Source organism: Myotis lucifugus, unplaced genomic scaffold (genome assembly GCF_000147115.1).
Source record: "Myotis lucifugus unplaced genomic scaffold, Myoluc2.0 scaffold_295, whole genome shotgun sequence".
Lineage (NCBI taxonomy): Eukaryota > Metazoa > Chordata > Mammalia > Chiroptera > Vespertilionidae > Myotis > Myotis lucifugus.
The window spans coordinates 913,037-921,775 of record NW_005871343.1 but is presented as its reverse complement, the minus strand read 5'-3'; the positions used below and the strand labels follow the sequence as shown (position 1 = coordinate 921,775).

The 8,739-nt window shown below is 41.3% G+C and overlaps 1 pseudogene; it reads right to left on the bottom strand.

Moving 5' to 3' along the window:
- Positions 1–5,811: 5,811 nt before the first annotated feature.
- LOC102434004 lies at positions 5,812–7,080 on the bottom strand (annotated as a pseudogene).
- Positions 7,081–8,739: the final 1,659 nt, after the last annotated feature.

Here is an 8,739-nt window from a genome sequence, read left to right as displayed (position 1 = left end):
TCAGTTTGAAAATTTCAAGAGTAACCTCCTCATTGGGGCGGGGCAGGAAAGGTGGGTGGGGTGGAGGCTTTCAACTCAGGTCCCACCCACCTCATTAATCCTCCCTATTTCCCCATGACTACCAGCCCATTTTCACTCCAGGGAGAAAACTCACGTCCTGCACAAAACAGAAGAGGACACTCTCTTTACATCCATGAGTGAAATAGTCTGTTTCCTGTGGGCAGGGTCGGGGACTAGGAGTGGTGGGGGTGGCAGGGAACGTAAGGGCTGGCTGCAACCCAGTGACCATTGCGCTGTGCTGGGAAGATGCTCAGCACTTTATATATGGTGGTCTTGATTATTTTCAAAGCAAGGCAAAACGGAGGTGTGGGAAGTTAACAATGTGCTCAGGATAATTTGGCTAATGAAGGCATGAAGAGAAGCTAAATCCAGGTTTGGTGGATTCCAAAGCCTTTTTTCCTCCATCCCTGTCTGTAGACCAGTTGCTTTTAAAAATCCACTCCTAGAGAGGCAACTATGTGGGAGATAAATGAAAGGTGACCAACGGCTCACTTAATAAAAGGACCCTTTGCTTTATGAAATTATTAGCTGTAGGATTCTTTCAAAAACAGTATATTTAAAATGAATTATTATGTATCTATTAACTATGATGATTGTGTGGCCTATGTGGAAATGTAGAAAACGCTTATGAGAAGTGAAAAATAGAATTAATAAATTGAATACTACATACAGTGGACAAAAGAATAAAAGAAACTATCCAATATTACTAGTTATTTCTGAGCTGTGATTTTATGGATGGTTGTTAGTTTCTCCTATATACTTTGCTGAGTTTTTTTTTAAATAAAGAACACTGTATGATTATCATCATGATATAGCCTGCATGTGCACATGTGTACATGTGTACACACACACACACACACAATGGTTAAGAGCTTGCTGGAACCACACTGCCTGGGTTCAAGTCCTGGCTCTACCACTTACTGCAGGAAACTACAGCTCAAGAGTTAAACCCAGTCTGCTGACATTTCTATACAACCTGGGAGTTAAGAATGCTTTTTAGCCTGGCTGAAGTTGCTCAGTTGTTTGACTATAGTCCTGTGCATTGAAAGGTTGCCCAACTGGTTTAATTCCTGGTAAGGGCACATAATTGGGTTGCGGGTTCACCTGCAGAAGGCAATCAATTGATATTTCTCTCTGTCTCTCTCCCTTCCTCTCTCTAAGAATGCGGTTGGATGAGAATTAAATAATAATAATAATAATGATAAAAAATAAAATGCATATCCTTTTTTTTAAAAAGAATGCTTTTTTAGTTTTTTAAATGGTTGAAAAAATCAAAAGGATAAATATTTCATGACACATGCAAATGATATGAAATTCACATTTCAGTGCCCATAAATGAAATTTTGTTAGAATGTGAACATACTCATTCATTTATGTATTGTCTTTAATGGCTATTGCTCCACAAATGTAGGGCTGGGTAGTTGCGACAGAGACCGCATGGCTCAAGGCTAAAATATTCACTTCCTGGCCCTTTACAGAAATTCTGTGCTTACTAACCATGTGAACTTGGACAAGTCACTGTATTCTCTAGGACTCAGATTATTCATCTACAAAATGGGAATAATAGTAACCATTTTACACTATTATTGAGATGGCAAATGTGTTAATATACTTAAAAACAAGTGGACTAATGCCTGGCATATAGTAAATTTGTTGTAAGATAATACTTACCTTAAAATGCTACAAAAGAAAAGTGATCTCTACAAAGTGATTTGCATGTGTTTTAGTACACCTTTTTATTTTTTGATTGATTTCAGAGAGAAAGAGAGAGAGAGAGAGAGAGAGAGAGAGAGAGAGAGATTTGTTGTTCCACTTATTTACACATTCATTGGTTGATTCTTGTATGTGCCCAACCTGAAGATCAAACCTTAACCTTGGTGTATGGGGATGGCACTTTAAGCAATTGAGCTACCCTGCCGAGGCTAGGTACATTTTTTTAGTTGAAGCCCGGTATACCTAAGTGTTGTGCTGCATTTGCACAAGAAAGCATAGCACCCCCTGCTGAATAGGGTCAGGTCAATATCTCCCCCAAACCCCTATTGGCACTGTGGGAAAGATGACCCCTGACTTCTTGTTTACTTTGTGTTCTGGGACCCCTATTCCAAGTCCTACCCATTTATCAACACTATCCATGCTTTCCTTATGCTTTATCTCTGTATTGATTCTTTATGGATTCTCTGATGAATAGAGACTTGGGAATTTTTTTCAATTCTGTCCCCATGATTGTGATTTTCCAAAATAAGTAGTCCCTGTGTTACCAAATACAAAACATCAGCGTGGAAGTGATCAAGAGAGACGCAGAGAAACGGAAAGTAAACAATGTGGGAAACTACGTGGTAACGTTGTTGGAGCAGACCTGTTGTTGCAGCCAGATAGATGAACTCAAGACTAAATCTACTTTAAGGTCATGGAGGAAACTTAGTCTCTGGAGGAAAAGGAAAATCTCATTCTGCCGCTTATGGTTACTTATAATTGCACAAACATGACTCAGATGCCTGACATTCTTGTAGATATTGTCACATGAACCTTTTAAAACACAACAACTCCTCTGGCCAGGTGGCCCAGTTGATTGGAGTGGTGTCAGGTCAGGGCGTGTGTGGGAGGCAACAGATCTCTCTCTCTCTCTCTCTCTCTCTCTCTCTCTCTCTCTCCCTTCCTCTCTCTCAAAATCAATAAAAATACATCTCAGGTGAGGATTTAATATAAAAATGTAACAACTCATTGATTTTTCTGCCCCTTGGCTGTAGACAGTAAACTTGAAGAGTACAAGCAAAATGGGATGAAAGACCCTTTAAACTTTGTGACACACCATCTTAACCAAACAGCTACCCAGAATATGGCAGAGACATTATGTGCCTCTTGATATGATGCCTTGGACACATTGCTACTGTGGTATTCTTGCCCAAAAGGCACCTTCTGTGGTATTCTTGCCCAAAATACAACATAAGTAAGATCTATAGTTTTCAAATTGTTAAGGTCATGAAAGACAAAGAAGACAAACACCATTCCAGATTGCAGGATACCAAAGATACATGACAAATAAGCGCAACACACCATCCTGGAGTGGGTCCATTGTTGTAAAGGACCATGTAGGGACAACTGACCAAATTTAAATTTTGGACATAGTAATGTCTCAACATCAAATTTCCTCATCATGATAATTGTACAATGGTTATGTCAATAAAAAGAACCTGAATCTCTGAAAGTATTGGAAAGATTTTTATTTAGGCCTTCCCAAGGACTATAGCCCAAGAGAATAACTTCAAGAAATTGTAAACAGTGCCCTAACTTTGGAAAAGTGGGGGTGCTTATCTAGGCAGAGGAGTAAGCAAAAAGTACATCTGGTGTGTCAGAAGTTTCAGCTAGGGTGCATACATTTTAATGATTAACAGTTTTACAGCAAATGGAAGGAATGTACAGCATAGGAAAGGTAAGGTGCCCCCTGGTGTCCGGGAGTCAGGGGATAGGGTCTGAAAGTAATTAAACTGTATTGAAACTAGTTTATTTCCAGATCACAGTTTTTAAAATATATTTTATTGATTTTTACAGAGAGGAAGGGAGAGGGATAGAGAATTAGAAACATTGATGAGAGAGAAACATCCATCGGCTGCCTCCTGCACACCCCCTACTGGGGATGTGCCCACAACCAAGGTACATGCCCTTGACCGGAATCAAACCCAGGACCCCTCAGTCCGCAGGCCGACGCTCTATCCACTGAGCCAAACCGGTCAGGGCAAGATCACAGTTTTTAGCACAGTAGATTGAATGGAATTAAATATCAATATTAATTGAGGAGTGTGGAAAAGCAAAATCTAGCCACAAAGGTCATTTTGTTAGAAAAACAAATCCCAAAGTGCTTTTTATTTCAAATACACATTTAAGTTGTTTTTTCCCCTCTCAGGTGAATTCTTATCAGGATGTACCAAGAACAGGGCACTGGTTTCCATACTTATTGGTCTTTTGAGTTGAAACTGTAAAAGATTGGAGTGGTGAGCACACAACAGAATATACAGATGATGTATTATAGAATTGTACACCTGAAACCTATATAATTTTATTAACCAATGTCACCCCCATAAATTCAATTTAAAAGGTTAAAAAAAGAGAAACTATAAAAGATATGACCATCCCCCTGATTTGTGCCTTAGTAAGAAATGTTAGGGTAGCTCATTGTTCTCCGTTGGTTATTAAGCTGAGGCATCCTTTCTTTTCTCAGTCATGTAAGAGAATGTCCTTAGTTAGACATTGGAGAATTTAGGAATAAAGGGAATATGATGTCTGCAATTTATTCCCAAGTGGTTCAGAAAGAAAAGCAATGCCCTGTAAATGTAAATGACTCTGAGAGAGAATACAGAAAGCAAACGAGGCAGCTTGTTACTTGTGAATCTGATTAAATTATGAGAGTTTTTGTTATTCTAGCAACTTTTCTCTAAGTTTGAAATTATATCAGAGTGAAAAATTACAAAAATGTTTTCTGAATTAGTCACACTTATGCAAATGTATAAATTTAGCCTCTGTCAGTTATGTATGTGGACAGTGAAATGGTTAATTTATATAAGACATATTTTTCTCTTACTATCTTTATTTTGCACTATAAAAAACAACAACCAATAGTAGTGCTTTTCTTCACATTTGTATGGATTTGAGGAAATTACTGCCTTTTCCTCTGGGGAAATAATCTTCAGACAAAAAAGAAGTAGTACCACATTATGAAATCTGCAAATCCCAGAACTCAACAGCCTACAGACAACCCTGGGGTGGGGAAGAAAACAAGTCTCACAGGAGACAGACAAGCATGGGTAAGGACTGCAAGCTTGGGAAATCGTAGTTCCATTCCAGAATACATAGCAGGGACCTCTCTTTCCTGCCCTCACTGCCACCACCTCGAAGGGGTGATTGGAGGTCTACGGTCGAAAGAACTCCTTTCAAATGACACAAAAGTTGCTGGGAGGAGAGGTGCAGGGAGAAAGGTTCAATGTGAATAAGAATCATGCTGAAGTCCAAGGAAGAGCCCACAGTGAAAAGGCCACCCAGAAGGGCCAGCGTCTCCCTACTTCAACCAACTGCCTCCATTGGACCCAAGAGGGAATCTCCAAAGCATTTAAGGCAGCGGTTCTCAACCTGTGGGTCGCGACCCCTTTGGGGGTCAAACGACCCTTTCACAGGGGTCACCTAAATACATTCCGCATATCAGATATTTACATTACGATTCATAACAGTAGCAAAATTACAGTTATGAAGTAGCAACGAAAATAATTTTATGGTTGGGGGTCACCACAACATGAGGAACTGTATTAAAGGGTCGCGGCATTAGGCAGGTTGAGAACCACTGATTTAAGGGGTCAAATCAGAACTTATCTGGTGTCCGACGAACCCTGCAGGGTTACTTGCCTCAGAAGTTGGTGATCAGCTTAGGCCCTGAAGCAGAGACAGACACTGAGATTACCAAAGCAAAAAATAAATAAGGTGGAAATAGTGTTTCCGTCCAAATAAACTGGCTTTGTAATCACCTTTCTTCAAGCCTAGCAAGAGCTTTCTCCCCTGTTGCTGCAGGTACGCATTGCCTTACACTAGAAGTGAAAAGGTGAACTTTGCAGTGCCGGGACCGGGCAGCTTGAATGGGCAGGAAGTCTGCAAGTACAGGAGTCAGCCTTCCATGTGCTCTCACAGGCTTGGCTTTCCTTCCTTTGGTCCCGAGACCTGCCCCCAAGGTCAGCCTGAACTTTGTCGATAAGCCTGGTGACTACTCAGTCACACTGGCATAGGATTACACAGGTATGAAATGCCCACCAGTTTAAAAAAACAAAATTGCCGTTGCTCTTGGGCCTGGGTTGGTTCCCCACCCCAGTTTTTGCAGGATGTGGCCGTGGCCATGGGGCTCTGGCTGAGCTCTGAGACTGTGGACGGTGGGCACTGGTGCCACATGAAGGTAGGGCAGTTGTGCATGTTCAGTAGGAGCCCTGCCCACCGGGGCTCAGTGTCTGCATGTGGGCAGTATGGAGCCTGCAGGTGGGCATGGAAGACAGGATCTTAGATTCCTGTTGCAAGAACTGGTCCAAAAAGTCAAAGCTGGGCGAAATCACATGCCTCCTCTGCTTAATGTCATTGAAGGCCTCCTGCAGGTGGAGCTGCTTGGTCTTCATGAGGTAAGCCATGCAGGTGGCGGGCAAACGGGAGATCCCAGCTTCACGGTGGACCAGGACCTTGCCTATTGTTGCTTAAAAGTAGAAGCTAATGTCAGCCGCGATGATCCACTTGTAGTGTAGAAGGGTAGGCAGGCCTCAGAGGTCCTCAGTGAGACACTCAGCAGGACCACGAGGAGCAGGTTGGTGAGGATCTCAAACTTGGATGCATGGTTGGCACTTCCAAGGTTGAGGAATGGCAGGGCTCAGAAGATGGCCTGCAGCTGATGTTGAGCACCGGTTTCTCACCCTGGCTAATGAGGGCTCTCTCAAGTTTCAACTTCGCTTGTGAAATGGGCTTTGCATTCATGCTACACTCAGGATGTTCTGAGTAGAAGGTCTCATAACCCCCTTGGAGGAAGTAGATGTGACCAGAAAGATTCCGGGCCACCCTGTAGGCTCAGTGCCCAACCTGACCAGGCTCCTCAACACCTCAGAAGCCCTATTTTATACTTTTATAAATCTCTGAAACGGTAGATTATCCCACACATTTCCCCCAATGTAATTAAATACAGATTTCATGCAAATTTTATTATTTCAGTTTGAGTTGAGATGGATTCATTAGCAATAATAACAACAATTATGCTATTGATGAGGTTAATGTTTCTGGTATAGTATAGAGGTTTCCCCTCACATATTCATAAAAAGATAAGATTTTTCATTACTGGCTATATGGCTCAAAATCATAGAGATGCCAAGTAATTATGAGTGATGTTAAATTTAAAGAACTTTAGGATGTACCCCAAATGTTCTAAGTTGGTCTTAAAAGTTGCTTTAAGTCTAAAAGTAAATGTTTAAATCACATCTTGAGCTCACTTATATTTTCAGCTTCACTCATCTCTACCCCGTTATTTCACATACTGATGGAAGCTTGAGGTGGTGGCAGGGCCCTTAAACAAGATGATAGAACATCTGGAAGATGTAGTATATTTGGGAAATATTGATATTTAATTCTATTCAATAAACTGAGCTACAAACAATGTATGAGAAGAAAAAGACCATGTCCTACATATGCAATGTAACAATCACAAGTACACAAAACTATGTAAAATTAAGGAAGAAACCCCCATTTCTGAATTTTCTGTTTACTTCATTTTGCTACTTCATCATTTGCTTTGTTAGTATTCATTAGCAGGATTCCAAACTCCATTCATTCATTCAATTCAAATTACAATTACTAAAAGGAAAAAAAGACCCCATGCCAAGCTTCCTCTTCTGAGATTGCAGGTACTCAGATACTGTGCACCTTTGTTCTCTGTTAGTAGAGAAACAGGGAAGAGGCCCGGCCCTTGCCTCATTGTATCCAACTCTCTTCCTTGTTTGCAAATCTTCCAGGCCCTCCAGGCTCTGTTCTGCCTCGGAGCATTTTTCACTTGAACTTGACTGGCCTCTGGACTGGTTCTTTCTCATCGCTCGGTTCCCAGACCACCTAGTCCTCTTGCCAGCCCACCTCTAGTGGAGGACTGACTGTCTCACAAACTATAGGGTCCTGGAGGCAGCACAGAGAATAGCTATACAGGACTCTCCCGATCCAAATGCACAATTTGCTTCAATACATCCACGAGATATTGTGAACTGATGTGGGACAATATAAAGCACATATGATCACTTCTGTTTTTTTGCATTTGTATGTTTTGGTTTCTTTTTTTCCTCAAGACTTCTGAAGTTAGACTGTTTGATACTAATCCGAATTCCCTCGTCGAGGTTGAGATTTTGAGTAGTGTATGCACTCCCTCAGAGCCACAGCTTCCTAGACTCTTAGGGTTCTGTGAGGACCTAATAGGAATATTTGTGAAATTGTTGGATCAAGGCCTGGCACTTTCAATACTCAATAAATAAGCTATTGTTATTGTAAATATCCAGTTATTCCCGGAATAAATTAAATATGACAGTCATGGTAGCTAGATATGTCTATCTTTCTTCTCCACTCCCTTATCCATAGCCTTCCAGCAGGGGAAACTTGAGAACCTATAAAGGTATCAGGACCCAGGTTCCAGATTCTTCCATAATTAACCCATCTATAGGACCTGAGTTAGTCCCTCAAGGCCCTTGACCCTGTTTCCTCATCATGAACCTGAAAGAGAGGTGGGCAGGGTGGAGGGACCTCAAATGTGTGGCACATAGGGAAGACAGATGATACAGACCAGGGTAGGAAGGTATTATTCAGCATGATCATATTCTAAAATCCCAGGGCACAAGGTATGTGAGATAAAATGCGGTGCCCTCCTACCCCCAACAGGAGGCAGCACACTGACCCTATTTTTCTTAAATTTTCCAAAATAAATTCCACTCCTTCCATAACATTGGTTTACTAAATCCTTTACATTTTTTATGATCATAATTCTTATTCCAGAATAAAAGTTTCATAGCACTATCTATTTATATAAAAACCTTGGGTGTAACGTCACGACCGAGGCTCGACCAACCGGAAGGAAGTCAGTCCTGCAGGGGTTGTCTTGGCAACGATTATGCCCTCTCTGAGCTGTTTCCCATGAGG